The sequence below is a fragment of the Hyla sarda genome, chromosome 6 (genome assembly GCF_029499605.1).
Source record: "Hyla sarda isolate aHylSar1 chromosome 6, aHylSar1.hap1, whole genome shotgun sequence".
NCBI lineage: Eukaryota > Metazoa > Chordata > Amphibia > Anura > Hylidae > Hyla > Hyla sarda.
The window spans coordinates 145,544,818-145,561,229 of NC_079194.1; the positions used below are offsets into that span (position 1 = coordinate 145,544,818).

Consider the following 16,412-nt stretch of genomic DNA (forward strand, 5'->3'; position numbering starts at 1 on the left):
TTTAGTCAGTTTTAGGATTTATTTATCCTTTCTGCTATGTGTCTGTTCACACTGTGTTTTCTCTTGTATCCGTTTATGTGAAGTTCTGTGAAGTTCGGTTGAGTGTGCCGCTGGCCAGTAGTCTATTTGGATTTATTATTAATGGCTACTCCTATAGTGGAGTGGAGTGTCCAGTTTGTGTTTCCAGTGTGAACAGTGTCCTATGTTTGCCATCCCTGTTTCTGCTCCATGAGCAAAATCCTGTCTACTGAAGGTTTCCTGAGGGATTGCGTTATCTGTGTTGTTTTCAGTGTGAACAGTGTTCTATAAATATATCCTGTGTATCTGGCATTCCTATTACATGTCCACGGGGACTTCGTGTCTACTGGAGGTTTTGCATAGGGAATGTGTATATTCCTGATTAGCGATAGATCCCTGTTTCTGGTCCATGGGGACTTTGTGTCTATTGGACGTTCTGGGGGATTATGCTATATCTCTGTCCCCCCCAGTCAGTCCCTAACAACCGTGCACTGTTCCACTGAGCATACCCCTTTCTACTTGATGATGGGATGACACGGGCAACTGCCTAAAGATCGGATGTTCGGGTTGCAAGCCCAGATCAACAAATCTCCTCAAGCATCCCTTGAATGGGTTTCTGATCATCAAAGGCGGATCCAAGAGGACAAAGAGATTGTCACTAAGAAGATGGGCGAGGCCTGACAAAGGCAACAAGATGACTATAACTGTCATGCCACGGCCAAACCACTCCAGGTGGGCGACAAAGTCTGGTTCCGAAAGTTCAAGAGAATGGACAAATTGGATTCCATCTGGGAAACGGAGCCCTACACAGTGACGGTTATACCCTATCCCGAGTCTGATGTTTACGAAGTTCAGAAGCCTGAGTATGAGCCGCAGGTCGTCCACCAAAATCACATCAAGATCTGCCTAAAGGAAGATCTACCAGTACTCCCATTACTACCTCCTCCAGATGTCAGACCTGCAAGGGAATATGTTCCTGGTGTAGGGATCCATCCTTCTATGGATTTCCCTATGTTCTCCCCAAGTCAGCCAGTTTTTATCTGTTTGCCTCCAGCACCAGGGCTGGTCCATCCAATGTTAGTCAGTACCCCAGCTCCTGTTTTATCTAAGTTGGCTTCAGCTTATGTCCCAGCTCCCAGGGTTCCAGAAGTAATTCCAGTTTCTTCAGTTCATACACCTGCTCAATCAGACCCGAACCGAGTTCCAGTTCCAATGATTGTGGAAGAGATACCTGCAGAGATTCCAGAGGTTCAATCAGTTCCTTCTTCCCCAGAGGTGGTGCTGCGCAGGTCCCAGAGGTCTACACATGGCTAACTGCCTGCTAGGTATAGAGAACAAAGTGCCTATGTATATAGAAGTCAATAGTCAACAGCATACTATTGTTTAGTCATAATAGAGTATCTAGTTTTTGTATGATTGCTTTTACATAAATTCCGTATAGTCAGAGTAATGTACATAGTATATTTTGTTTACCTAGAATACTCACATATTTAGTCAGGACTGTAGCTAAATAGTCAATATGTTCAGTCCATAAAGGTCATCAAATATCTAATGTCTATTGTTTCCTGTCCACCGTGCACAGGGTTTATCTAGTGGCTAGAGAGACCTCCTGAAAGTCGTAAGTAGCACATAAAGTGACAGAGATAATGTGTACATGAGTAATATTTTCATGTGTTGTCAAAAAGACTGTGTTCATGTGTACTGCTAGTCCAATGTTATGGGGAGGAGTAGCTTCAAGCCGATTGGCCCCATTAGCACAGGCATTGTTATGTTATGCGCTCCGGCCGCACACGCTGGCCGTGAGCGCATGGTCCCGTTACCTGCTGCTGCCGGCGGGGCTGGTATTCACATCGTGGGACGCACCCGCATGCGAATCCCAGTCCGTCACTCACCTGGTGCCTTGCCTACCCCCGCCTCTGCCTCTCTGCTCTGGTGCGCATGTCCCCGTCCCCTAGGGCGCGTGCCGGAGCTTTAAGATTTAAATGGCCAGTCCGCCCATTAGTGAAGTAACACCTGTGGCTCATTGATAAATACCTCCACCTCCCACACTTCCCTGCCAGATTTTTGTTGCCCTAGTGCCTGAGAGAAAGCGTTCCTGAGAGGTGGCTTGCCGTGTATCATACACTTGTTACGCCGAGCGCTCCGGGTCCCCGCTCCTCCCCGGAGCGCTCGCTACACTTCCCTCACTGCAGCGCCCCGGTCGGTTCCACGGACCCGGGGCGCTGCGTTACTACCTCCGGCCGGGATGCGATTCGCGATGCGGGTAGCGCCCGCTCGCGATGCGCACCCCGGCTCCCGTACCTTACTCGCTCCCCGTCAGTTCTGTCCCGGCGCGCGCGGCCCCGCTCCCTAGGGCGCGCGCGCGCCGGGTCTTTGCGATTTAAAGGGCCACTGCACCGCTGATTGGTGCAGTGGTTCCAATTAGTGTTTACACCTGTGCACTTCCCTATATCACCTCACTTCCCCTTCACTCCCTCGCCGGATCTTGTTGCCCTAGTGCCAGTGAAAGCGTTCCTTGTGTGTTCCTTGCCTGTGATTCCAGACCTTCTGCCGTTGCCCCTGACTACGATCCTTGCTGCCTGCCCCGACCTTCTGCTACGTCCGACCTTGCTTCTGTCTACTCCCTTGTACCGCGCCTATCTTCAGCAGCCAGAGAGGTTGAGCCGTTGCTAGGGGATACGACCTGGTCACTACCGCCGCAGCAAGACCATCCCGCTTTGCGGCGGGCTCTGGTGAAAACCAGTAGTGACTTAGAACCGATCCTCTAGCACGGTCCACGCCAATCCCTCTCTGGCACAGAGGATCCACTACCTGCCAGCCGGCATCGTGACAGTAGATCCGGCCATGGATCCCGCTGAAGTTCCTCTGCCAGTTGTCGCTGACCTCACCACGGTGGTCGCCCAGCAGTCACAACAGATTGCGCAACAAGGCCAACAGCTGTCTCAACTGACTGTTATGCTACAACAGTTACTACCACAGCTCCAGCAATCATCTCCTCCGCCAGCTCCTGTACCTCCTCCGCAGCGAGTGGCCGCTTCTGGAATACGACTATCCTTGCCGGATAAATTTGATGGGGACTCTAAGTTTTGCCGTGGCTTTCTTTCCCAATGTTCATTACACTTGGAGATGATGTCGGACCAGTTCCCCACTGAAAGGTCTAAGGTGGCTTTCGTAGTCAGCCTGCTGTCTGGAAAAGCCCTGGCTTGGGCCACACCGCTCTGGGACCGCAATGACCCCGTCACTGCCTCTGTACACTCCTTCTTCTCGGAAATTCGAAGTGTCTTTGAGGAACCTGCCCGAGCCTCTTCTGCTGAGACTGCCCTGTTGAACCTGGTCCAGGGTAATTCTTCCGTTGGCGAGTATGCCGTACAGTTCCGTACCCTTGCTTCAGAATTATCCTGGAATAATGAGGCACTCTGCGCGACCTTTAAAAAAGGCCTATCCAGCAACATTAAAGATGTTCTGGCCGCACGAGAAATCCCTGCTAACCTACATGAACTCATCCATCTTGCCACTCGCATTGACATGCGTTTTTCCGAACGGCGTCAGGAGCTCCGCCAGGATATGGACTCTGTTCGCACGAGGCGTTTCTTCTCCCCGGCTCCTCTCTCCTCTGGTCCCCTGCAATCTGTTCCTGTGCCTCCCGCCGTGGAGGCTATGCAGGTCGACCGGTCTCGCCTGACACCCCAAGAGAGGACACGACGCCGCATGGAGAATCTCTGCCTGTACTGTGCTAGTACCGAACACTTCCTGAAGGATTGTCCTATCCGTCCTCCCCGCCTGGAAAGACGTCCGCTGACTCCGCACAAAGGTGAGACAGTCCTTGATGTCTACTCTGCTTCTCCACGTCTTACTGTGCCTGTGCGGATGTCTGCCTCTGCCTTCTCCTTCTCTGCTGTGGCCTTCTTGGACTCTGGATCTGCAGGAAATTTCATCTTAGCCTCTCTCGTCAACAGGTTCAACATCCCGGTGACCAGTCTCGCCAGACCCCTCTACATCAATTGTGTAAACAATGAAAGATTGGACTGTACTATACGTTTCCGCACGGAGCCCCTTCTAATGTGCATCGGATCTCATCACGAGAGGATTGAACTGTTGGTCCTCCCCAATTGCACTTCTGAAATCCTTCTTGGACTTCCCTGGCTTCAACTCCATTCCCCAATCCTGGATTGGTCCACTGGGGAGATCAAGAGTTGGGGGCCCTCTTGTTCCAAGGACTGCTTAAAACCGGTTCCCAGTAAACCTTGCCGTGTCCCTGTGCTTCCTCATGTAACCGGTCTCCCTAAGGCCTATATGGACTTTGCGGACGTTTTTTGCAAAAAACAAGCTGAGACTCTACCTCCTCACAGGCCTTATGATTGTCCCATTGACCTCCTCCCGGGCACTACTCCACCCCGGGGCAGAATCTATCCTCTGTCCGTCCCAGAGACTCTTGCCATGTCTGAATACGTCCAAGAAAATTTAAAAAAGGGCTTTATCCGTAAATCCTCCTCTCCTGCCGGAGCCGGATTTTTCTTTGTGTCCAAAAAAGATGGCTCTCTACGTCCTTGCATTGACTACCGCGGTCTTAATAAAATCACGGTTAAGAACCGCTACCCCCTACCCCTCATCTCTGAACTCTTTGATCGTCTCCAAGGTGCCCATATTTTTACCAAACTGGACTTAAGAGGTGCTTATAATCTCATCCGCATCAGAGAGGGGGATGAATGGAAAACGGCATTTAACACCAGAGATGGACACTTTGAGTATCTGGTCATGCCCTTTGGTCTATGCAACGCCCCTGCCGTCTTCCAAGACTTTGTTAATGAAATTTTTCGTGATCTACTATACTCCTGTGTTGTTGTATATCTGGACGATATCCTGATTTTTTCTGCCAATCTTGAAGAACACCGCCAGCATGTCCGTATGGTTCTTCAGAGACTTCGTGATAATCAACTCTATGCCAAAATAGAGAAATGTCTGTTTGAATGCCAATCTCTTCCTTTTCTAGGATACTTGGTCTCTGGCCAGGGACTACAAATGGACCCAGATAAACTCTCTGCCGTCTTAGATTGGCCACGCCCCTCCGGACTCCGTGCCATCCAACGTTTTTTGGGGTTCGCCAATTATTACAGGCAATTTATTCCACATTTTTCTACCATTGTGGCTCCTATTGTGGCTTTAACAAAAAAAAATGCCGATCCCAAGTCTTGGCCTCCTCAAGCGGAAGACGCCTTTAAACGACTCAAGTCTGCCTTTTCTTCGGCTCCCGTGCTCTCCAGACCTGACCCATCTAAACCCTTCCTATTGGAGGTTGATGCCTCCTCAGTGGGAGCTGGAGCTGTCCTTCTACAAAAAAACTCTTCCGGGCATGCTGTTACTTGTGGTTTTTTTTCCAGGACCTTCTCTCCGGCGGAGAGGAACTACTCCATCGGGGATCGAGAGCTTCTAGCCATTAAATTAGCACTTGAGGAATGGAGGCATCTGCTGGAGGGATCAAGATTTCCAGTTATTATTTACACCGATCACAAGAACCTCTCCTACCTCCAGTCTGCCCAACGGCTGAATCCTCGTCAGGCCAGGTGGTCTCTGTTCTTTGCCCGATTTAATTTTGAAATTCACTTTCGGCCTGCTGATAAAAACATTAGGGCCGATGCTCTCTCTCGTTCCTCAGATGCCTCTGAAATTGAACTCTCTCCTCAACACATCATTCCTCCTGACTGCCTGATTTCCACTTCTCCAGCCTCCATCAGGCAAACTCCTCCAGGAAAGACCTTTGTTTCTCCACGCCAACGCCTTGGGATCCTCAAATGGGGTCACTCCTCCCATCTCGCAGGTCATGCGGGCATCAAGAAATCTGTGCAACTCATCTCTCGCTTCTATTGGTGGCCGACTCTAGAGACTGATGTGGTGGACTTTGTGCGAGCCTGCACTATCTGTGCCCGGGATAAGACTCCTCGCCAGAAGCCCGCTGGTTTTCTTCATCCTCTACCTGTCCCCGAACAACCTTGGTCTCTGATTGGTATGGATTTTATTACTGACTTACCCCCATCCCATGGCAACACTGTTATTTGGGTGGTCGTTGATCGATTCTCCAAAATGGCACATTTCATCCCTCTTCCTGGTCTTCCTTCAGCGCCTCAGTTGGCTAAACAATTTTTTGTACACATTTTTCGTCTTCACGGGTTGCCTACACAGATCGTCTCGGATAGAGGCGTCCAATTTGTGTCTAAATTCTGGAGGGCTCTCTGTAAACAACTCAAGATTAAATTAAATTTTTCTTCTGCATACCATCCTCAATCCAATGGACAAGTAGAGAGAATTAACCAGATCTTGGGTGACTATTTACGACATTTTGTTTCCTCCCGCCAGGATGACTGGGCAGATCTTCTACCTTGGGCCGAATTCTCGTATAATTTCAGAATCTCTGAATCTTCCTCCAAATCTCCGTTTTTCGTGGTGTACGGCCGTCACCCTCTTCCCCCCCTCCCTACCCCCTTGCCCTCTGGTCTGCCCGCTGTGGATGAAATTTCTCGTGATCTTTCCACCATATGGAAAGAGACCCAAAATTCTCTCTTACAGGCTTCTTCTCGCATGAAGAGATTCGCAGATAAGAAAAGAAGAGCTCCTCCCATTTTTTCCCCTGGAGACAAGGTATGGCTCTCCGCTAAATATGTCCGTTTCCGTGTCCCGAGCTATAAGTTGGGACCACGCTATCTTGGTCCTTTTAAAGTTTTGTGTCAAATTAATCCTGTCTCTTACAAACTTCTTCTTCCTCCTTCTCTTCGTATCCCTAATGCCTTTCACGTCTCTCTTCTTAAACCTCTCATCCTCAACCGTTTTTCTCCTAAATCTGTTCCTCCCACTCCTGTTTCCGGCTCCTCGGACATCTTCTCTGTCAAAGAGATTTTGGCCTCTAAAAAGGTCAGGGGAAGAACTTTTTTTTTAGTGGATTGGGAGGGTTGTGGTCCAGAAGAGAGGTCCTGGGAACCTGAGGACAATATCCTGGACAAAAGTCTGATCCTCAGGTTCTCAGGCCCCAAGAAGAGGGGGAGACCCAAGGGGGGGGGTACTGTTACGCCGAGCGCTCCGGGTCCCCGCTCCTCCCCGGAGCGCTCGCTACACTTCCCTCACTGCAGCGCCCCGGTCGGTTCCACGGACCCGGGGCGCTGCGTTACTACCTCCGGCCGGGATGCGATTCGCGATGCGGGTAGCGCCCGCTCGCGATGCGCACCCCGGCTCCCGTACCTTACTCGCTCCCCGTCAGTTCTGTCCCGGCGCGCGCGGCCCCGCTCCCTAGGGCGCGCGCGCGCCGGGTCTTTGCGATTTAAAGGGCCACTGCACCGCTGATTGGTGCAGTGGTTCCAATTAGTGTTTACACCTGTGCACTTCCCTATATCACCTCACTTCCCCTTCACTCCCTCGCCGGATCTTGTTGCCCTAGTGCCAGTGAAAGCGTTCCTTGTGTGTTCCTTGCCTGTGATTCCAGACCTTCTGCCGTTGCCCCTGACTACGATCCTTGCTGCCTGCCCCGACCTTCTGCTACGTCCGACCTTGCTTCTGTCTACTCCCTTGTACCGCGCCTATCTTCAGCAGCCAGAGAGGTTGAGCCGTTGCTAGGGGATACGACCTGGTCACTACCGCCGCAGCAAGACCATCCCGCTTTGCGGCGGGCTCTGGTGAAAACCAGTAGTGACTTAGAACCGATCCTCTAGCACGGTCCACGCCAATCCCTCTCTGGCACAGAGGATCCACTACCTGCCAGCCGGCATCGTGACAACACTTTGCTCCGTGACCTGACCTTGCTCCTTTGCCACCTGCCTACTGTCCACTTGCTACGTTCCTGACTACGCTACTGTGCCGCCAGCCCTGACCGTCTACTCTCCTGACCACGAGTTGCTGTATCCTGTGCCTCAAATTCCCGCTTTGCGGCAGGCTCTGGTGAAAACCAGCGGCACCTTAGATTCCGCTCCCTGGTACGGTCCGAGTCATCTACCACACAGGTCCAGCGGATCCACTATCTTCAGTGTTCCAGTCTACTGAAACATGACTGTTACAGTAAGATTCGGCTATGGATCCCGCTGAGGTACCCCTGCCTGAAGTCGCGGATCTTCCCTCCGTTAGGATACGTCAGTCTCAGCAATTGGCGCGACAGGCGCGGCAACTTAGCCAACTGTCTGCTATGATGCAACAGCTATTGGCCTTGCAGAAACAACAGCAGCAGGTAACACAACCTGGCCCACTCCCACCACCAGTTCCTGCAGTGTCTTCTGGCTCCCAGCTAAGTCTGCCTTTACCTTCTAAATATGATGGTGATTCCAAGTTCACACAGTGCTCCATGCACTTGGAACTCATGTCTGAACAATTTCCGATGGAACGTGCGAAGGTGGCCTTTGTCATTAGTTTACTGTCTGGGAAAGCCCTGGCCTGGGCTACACCCCTTTGGGACCGTGGTGATCTGGTATCCTCCAATTTGTTGGCTTTCTTGGCAGAATTTTGCAATGTCTTTGAGGAACCCTGACGTGCCTCTTCTGCTGAGACGGCTTTGCTGAACCTCTGTCAAGGGAATTCTTCCGTTGGTGACTACGCGGTTCAATTCCACATTCTAGCCTCAGAACTTGCATGGAATGATGAGGCCTTGTGTGCCTCATTCAAAAAAGGACTGTCAAGCAGGATTAAAGATGTCCTCACAGCATGTGATCTTCCATCTTCTTTGACTGAACTTATTCACTCGGCCACACGCATTGATGTGTGTTTTGCTGAGAGACAGGAGGAACTGCACTTAGAGAGGGAACCAGCCCAAACACAGAGATATCCTCGCATGGTACCCGTGTTTCAAGGTCCACCTCTTCAGTTTCCTGTGTCCTCTTGCCGAAGAGGCTATGCAAGTGGATCGTTCTCATCTTACACAACAGGAGAGGTCACGATGACGCAATGAGAATTTGTGCTTGTATTGTGCTATCCTGGAGCACTTCCACAAGGACTGTACAGTTTGCCCACAGCGTCCGGGAAACGCTGGCACCTAGGGTTTAAGGGAGAGGCATCCCTGGGTGTGAATACTACCTCTCCATGCACAACTATTTATGTACAAGTCTTCGCTTCAGTCAAATATTCCTTCTGTGCTACAGCATTTTTGGATTCTGTATCAGCAGGTGACTTTATTGATGCTTTTTTGGTCCACAAGTATTATCTTCCTATCACTCGGCTTGTCAAGCCCTTGTTAATCTCCCCTGTTAATGGACAAAATCTGGACTGTATAATTCACTTCCATAAAGAAGAAAAGAATTAATTCTATGTTCTGCCACACTGTACTTCAGAGATTCTTCTTGGCCTTCCTTGGGTGCAACGACATTCTCCGCAACTGGATTGGAGAATTGGAGAAGTAATTAGCTGGGGAGAATCCTGTCAAAATCTTTGCCTCCAACCAGTTCAGCCTAAAGTTGTTTCTCGTCTTCCCCCTTTACACTGCCTGCCGCCACCGTACCAAGATTTCTCTGATGTATTCTGCAAGAAACAGGCTGAGTCTCTGTCTTCACATCGTCCTTACGACTGCCCTATAGATCTTCTGCCTGGTACCACTCCTCCTCGTGGAAGGATATACCCTCTATCAGTTCCTGAGACCAAAGCTGTGGCTGAGTATATCCAGGAGAATCTCCAAAAGGGATTTATCCGTAAGTCCTCTTCTCCTGCTGGAGATGATTTCTTCACTGTAGGGAAGAAGGATGGCTCACTCCGTCCATGCATTGACTACAGGGGACTTAACAAAATAACGCTAAAGAACCGTTATCCACTACCTCTTATCTCAGAACTTTTTGACTGTCTATGTGGTGCCAAGGTTTTCTCCAAGTTGGACTTACGTGGAGCGTATAACCTCATTCGTATCCGCAAGGGAGATGAATGGAAAACGGCCTTCAATACTCGTGATGGACATTTTGAGTATCTCATAATGCCTTTTGGTGTGTGCAATGCTCCAGCCGTTTTTCAAGAGTTTGTCAATTATATCTTCCATGATCTTCTCTACACCTGTGTTGTCGTATACCTAGATGACATCCTGATCTTCTCTTCCAACTTAGAGGAACATCGTACTCATGTTCGTCTGGTTCTTCAGCGACTACGGAAGAATCATCTCTATGCCAAACTGGAGAAATGTCTGTTTGAGAAGTCTAGTCTTCCGTTTCTTGGCTACATTATCTCTCATGGGGGCCTACTTATGGATCCAGATAAATTGTCTGCAGTATTGGATTGGCCTTGTCGTTCGGGCCTACATGCTATTCAACGCTTTCTGGGATTTTCTAACTATTATCATCAATTTATCCCACATTTTTCGTCCTTGGTTGCTCCAATCTTGGCTCTCACTAAGAAGACTTCTAATCCTAAGTCTTGGCCTCAAGAGGCTGAAGAGGCCTTCTCCCGTTTAAAGTCTGTGTTTGCCTCTGCTCCTGTGCTTACAAGACAAGATCGGGAGAGGCCCTTTGCTTTGGAGGTTGAAGCCTCATCTATTGGAGCGGGTGCCGTTCTTACTCACAAAAACGCCAAGGGCAAGACTGTAACTTGAGGGTTCTTCTCCAAGACCTTCTCTCCTACTGAGAGGAATTACTCCATTGGAGATCGTGAACTCCTCGCTATCAAGCTTGCCTTGGAGGAATGGCGATATCCGGTCAGCATCTACTCCAATCATAAGAATCTTCTATACCTTCAGTCTGCTCAGCGTTTGAACCCCCGACAGGCAAGGTGGTCCCTGTTCTTTTCTAGGTTCAACTTCTTCATCCACTTCCGTCCAGCAGATAAGAACATCAGGGCAGATGCTCTCTCCAGGTCCTCGGATGTCATTGGTTTGGACTCCACGCCTAGGCATATTATTCCTCCTGACTGTTTGATTCCTGCCTTTCCTGCTGAAATTCAGCAAGTTCATCAGGGAAATTCCTTTGTGCCCGCCAGATTGAGACGCAAGGTACTGAAATGGGGTCATTCTTCCTTGACAGCAGGTCATTCTGGTATACACAAGACTCTACTTCTAATCTCCCAGCACTACTGGTGGCCCCATCATGAACGTGATGTTTCTGATTTTGTTTGTTCCTTTGAAACTTGTGCCCGTGACAAAACTCCTCGACAGAGACCTGCAGGACTCCTACCGCCTTTACCCATTCCGTAGACTGCCTGGTCCCATATCACCATGGATTTCATCAATGATTTGCCACCATCTCATAATAACACTGTCATTTGGGTTGTTGTAGATCGGTTTTCCAAGATGGCTCATTTTATTCCTCTACCAGGTCTTCCTTCAGCCCCACAACTGGCAAAGAACTTCTTGTTACATGTCTTTCGTTTCCATGGTCTTCCTCAGTATATCGTTTCGGATTGTGGTGTGCAGTTTGTCTCTAAGTTCTGGTGAGCCCTTTGTAACCGTCTGGACATCAATTTGGACTTCTCCTCGGCCTACCACCCTCAGTCCAACAGTCAGGTGGAGAGGGTTAATCAAATTCTTGAGACTTATCTTCGGTATTTTGTTTCAGCTCGCCAAGATGATTGGGTCGGGCTGAATTCTCATATAATCATAAGGATTCCGAGTCCACAAGTTCGTCTCCCTTTTTTGTTGTCTACAGACTCCATCTTCGTTCTCCTCTTCCTCTCCCAGTTTCCTCCGGTGTGCCTGCTGTTGATGACTTGGTCCGTGACTTCTCCACCAACAACAGACTCGACAGTCGTTATACAAAGCTTCTTCACTCTTGAAGGCGCAAGGCGCAAGTTGATAAGAGTAGAAGACCTCCTCCATCCTTCTCTCCTGATGACATGGTGTGGCTTTTATCCAAGTACATCCGCTTCAAGATACCCTGTTACAAGCTTGGTCCTCGCTACCTTGGTCCCTTCCAGATTCTACACAAAAGTAATCCTGTCTCCTACAAACTCTGTTTACCTGTTGTGTTACGTATTCCCAATTCCTTCCACGTCTCTCTCCTGCAGCACCTTAGACTCCTCTTCCTGGTACGGTCCGAGTCATCTACCACACAGGTCCAGCAGATCCACTATCTTCAGTGTTCCAGTCTACTGAAATGTGAGTGTTACAGGCATCAGGATAGAAAGCCTCCGGCAGCCCATCCAAACCAATAGTTGACCACAAAGCAGTTACTAGATCAAACAATCTCAACAATAATTTTGTTCAATTTATTCTGGTTGATCACCCAAAGACTGAGCATGTATGGACGTTGTCTAAAATGCCACATGGACTCTTCCCTAGTTCATCAGCCTTGTGAAGGACTTTGGTGCAATGCCCCAGGAACTGTCTTTTTTTTTTATTTATGGACTCCAGTGGCCACTTCATCTCATCCGCCCTCCAGGACTGGGAGCCGAGGACAGCTGTTGTTTAGAAATTAATGAAAATAATTCATAAAAGTTTTCTATACACAAATGTGGTATCAATAAAAAGTACGGTTCACGGCACAAAAAATTAGACCTCATACCGCCGCTTATACGGAAAAATGAAAAAGTTATAGTTCGTCAAGATAGAGGGATTTTAAGTATACTAATTTGGTTAAAAAGTTTGTGATTTTTTAAAAGCGCAACAATAATAGAAAAGTATTTAATCATGGTGTCAGGATCCGGACTAGCAGCTGGTGAGGACACTGGAGGTGGATCCTCTGTGCCAGAGAGGCGATGGTGCGGGTCGTACTGGGGGATCGGTTCTAAGTAGTTACTGGTCTTCCCCAGAGCTCGCCGCAAAGCTGCTGAGACAGGCGTGGTACAAAGGACAAGGCAAAGGCAAGGTCAGACGTAGCAGAAGGTCAGGGCAGGCAGCAAGGTTCGTAGTCAGGGGGAACGGCAGAAGGTCAGATACACAGGCTAGGGAATTCACAAAATGCTTTCTCAGGGCACAAGGCAACAAGATCTGGCAGGGACAGGAAGGGGAAGTGGGTTTATATAGTGTAGGGAATGATTAGAACTAATTGGGCCAGACACCAATTAATGGTGCACTGGCCCTTTAAATCAGAGAGACCCGGCGCGCGCGCCCCCTAGAGAGCAGGGCAGCGCGCCGGGACTGAGGACGGGGCCGGTGAGTGACACGGGATGCGACCCGCGGGCGGGCATGGCCCGCCGCGGGGATCGCAGCCCGGCCGAGAGACACAGAGCAGCGCTCCCGGTCAGCGAGTCTGACCGGGGCGCTGCAAGCAGGAGTGTAACGCCGCGAGCGCTCCGGGTCCCGCTTCTCCCCCGGAGCGCTCCCCCATTTTAATTGTATTGAACCACAGAAGAAAGAAAGCATGTCATGTTTACCGTATATTGTATGGCATGAAAACAAAACTTTCCAATTTCCACACACAAATAGTATTTTTTGGGTTGCGCCATACATTTTATAGGAAAATGGGTGACGTCATTACAAAGGACAACTGGTCGCACAAAAAACAAGCCCTCATACTAGTCTGTGGATGAAAATAGAAAGAGAGTTACGATTTTTAGAAGGCGAGGAGGACGAAAATGCAAAAATAAAATTGGCCTGGTCCTTATGGTCAAAATGGGCTTGGTCCTTAAGGGGTTAAAAAGATGAGAGAGGCCTATAATTTTCATCATCGGTATACCTCAACTATGAGAGACGTAACGAGAAAAAAAAATCCATAAAATCCTATTGTCTGATTTTTAAAGAATTTATTTGCAAATTATGGTGGAAAATAAGTATTTGGTCAATAACATAAGTTCATCTCAATACTTTGTTATATCCCCTTTGTTGGCAATGACAGAGGTAAAACGTTTTCTGTAAGTCTTCACAAGGTCTCACACACTGTTGTTGGTATTTTGGCCTATGCCTCCATGCAGATCTCCTCTAGAGCAGTGATGTTTTGGGGCTCTCGCTGGGTAACACGGACTTTCAATTCCCTCCAAAGGTTTTCTATGGGGTTGAGATCTGGAGACTGGCTAGGCCACTCCAGGACCTTGAAATGCTTCTTACAAAGCCACTCCTTCATTGCCTGGGCGGTGTGTTTGGGATCATTATCATGCTGAAAGACCCAGCCACGTTTCATCTTCAATGCCCTTGCTGATGGAAGGATGTTTTCACTCAAAATCTCACAATACATGGCCCCATTCATTATTTCCTTTACACGGATAAGTCGTCCTGGTTCCTTTGCAGAACAATAACCCCAAAGCATGATATTTCCACCCCCATGCTTCACAGCAGGTATGGTGTTTTTTGGATGCAATCTTTCTCCTCCAAAAACGACGAGTTGAGTTTTTCCAAAAAATTTCTACTTTGGTTTCATCTGACCATATGACATTCTCCCAATCCTCTTCTGGATCATCCAAATGCTCTCTAGCAAACTTCAGACGGGCTCGGACATGTACTGGCTTAAGCAGGGTGACACGTCTGGCACTGCATGATTGGAGTCCCTGGCGGCGTAGTGTGTTACTGATGGTAGCCTTTGTTACTTTGGTTCCAGCTCTCTGCAGGTCATTCACTAGGTCCCCCTGTGTGGTTCTGGGATTTTTGCTCTCCGTTCTTGTGATCATTTTCATACCAAGGGGTGAGATCTTGCATGGAGCCCCAGATCGAGGGAGATTATCAGATGTCTTCCATTTTCTAATAATTACTCCCACAGTTAATTTCTTCACACCAAGCTGCTTGCAGATTCAGTCTTCCCAGCCTGGTGCAGGTCTACAATTTTGTTTCTGGTGTCCTTCTACAGCTCTTTGGTCTTGGCCATAGTGGAGTTTGGAGGGTGACAGTTTGAGGTTGTGGACAGGAGTGTTTTATACTGATAACAAGTTTAACCCCTTAAGGACCCAGCCATTTTACACCTTAGGACCCGGCCATTTTTTGCACATCTGACCACTGTCACTTTAAACATTAATAACTCTGGAATGCTATTAGTTCTCATTCTGATTCCGAGATTGTTTTTTCGTGACATATTCTACTTTAACATAGTGGTAAAATTTTGTCGATACTTGCATCCTTTCTTGGTGAAAAATCCCAAAATTTTATGAAAAATTTAAAAATTTAGCATTTTTCTAACTTTGAAGCTCTCTGCTTGTAAGGAAAATGGATATTCCAAATAATTTGTTTTTTATTCACATATACAATATGTCCACTTTATGTTTGCATCATAAAATTGACGTGTTTTTACTTTTGGAAGACACCAGAGGGCTTCAAAGTTCAGCAGCAATTTTCCAATTTTTCACAAAATTTCCAAACTCACAATTTTTCAGGGACCAGTTCAGGTTTGAAGTGGATTTGAAGGGTCTTCATCTTAGAAATACCCCACAAATGACCCCATTATAAAAACTGCACCCCCCAAAGTATTCAAAATGACATTCAGTCAGTGTTTTAACCCTTTAGGTGTTTCACAGGAATAGCAGCAAAGTGAAGGAGAAAATTCACAATCTTCATTTTTTACACTCGCATGTTCTTGTTCATGGAGAAACCGTATCAGGCTCTTTAACCTCTTAAAGGTGTACTCCGGTGCTTAGACATCTTATCCCCTCTCCAAAGGATAGGGGATAAGATGCCTGATCACGGGAGTCCCGCCGCTCTGGACCCCCGTGATCTTGCATGCGGCACCCCGTTTGTAATCAGGCCCCGAAGCGTGTTCACTCCGGGACTGATTACCGGCGACTACAGGGCGGGCAGCGTGTGACGTCACGCCCCCGTGTGATGTCACGCTCCGCCCCTCAATGCAAGCCTACGGGAGGGGGCGTGACAGCTATCACGCCCCCTCCCGTAGGCTTGCATTGAGGGGCGGAGCGTGACATCATACGGGGCGGGGGCGTGACGTCACACGCCGTCCGCCCTGTAGTCGTCGGTAATCAGTCCCAGAGCGAACACGCTCCGGGGACCGATTACAAAGGGAGTGGCGCGTGCAAGATCACGGGGTCCCCAGCGGCGGGACTCCCGCAATCAGGCATCTTATCCCCTATCCTTTGGATAGGGGATAAGATGTCTAAGCACCGGAGTACCCCTTTAAAGACGTAGGGCGTACCTGTACACCCTACGCCCAGTCCCGGTAAATAAAACGGGGTCACACCGTGACCCCGCGTCATATCGGGTCGGTCCCAGCAGCTAATGATAGCCGGGACCCTGGACTAATAGCATGCGGCACCGATCGTTGTGCCGCGTGCTATTAACCCTTTAGAGGCGGCGATCAAAGTTGATTGCCGTGTCTAAAATGAAAGTGAAAGCTTCCCGGCAGCTCAGTCGGGCTGATCGGGCCCATCGTGATAAAATCGCAATGTCCTGATCAGCTAGCACGCGAGCGGAGGTCCCCTTACCTTGCTCCATCGCGTCCAATCGGCGATTGATTGCTCCAAGCCTGAGATACAGGCTTGAGCAATCGACCGCCTATAACACTGATCAATGCAAAGCTATGGCTTTGCAGTGAACAGTGTAAAAGATCAGTGCATGCAGTGGTATAGCCCTCTATGGGAGCTATAAC

General features: G+C 48.9%; 1 protein-coding gene across 4 annotated transcripts in view; it reads right to left on the bottom strand.

The window, feature by feature from the left end:
* LOC130277634 (solute carrier family 66 member 2-like) overlaps positions 1-16,412 on the bottom strand; it is a 201,188-nt gene that overhangs the window by 167,444 nt on the left and 17,332 nt on the right. The window contains exon 2 of one of the 4 annotated variants that reach the window (XM_056528358.1): positions 1,250-1,339. The exons of the other annotated variants lie outside the window; for them this stretch is intronic. The gene's annotated coding sequence lies outside the window, so the exon portion shown is untranslated. The remainder of the gene's footprint in view (positions 1-1,249; positions 1,340-16,412) is intronic. 4 annotated transcript variants of the gene reach the window in all.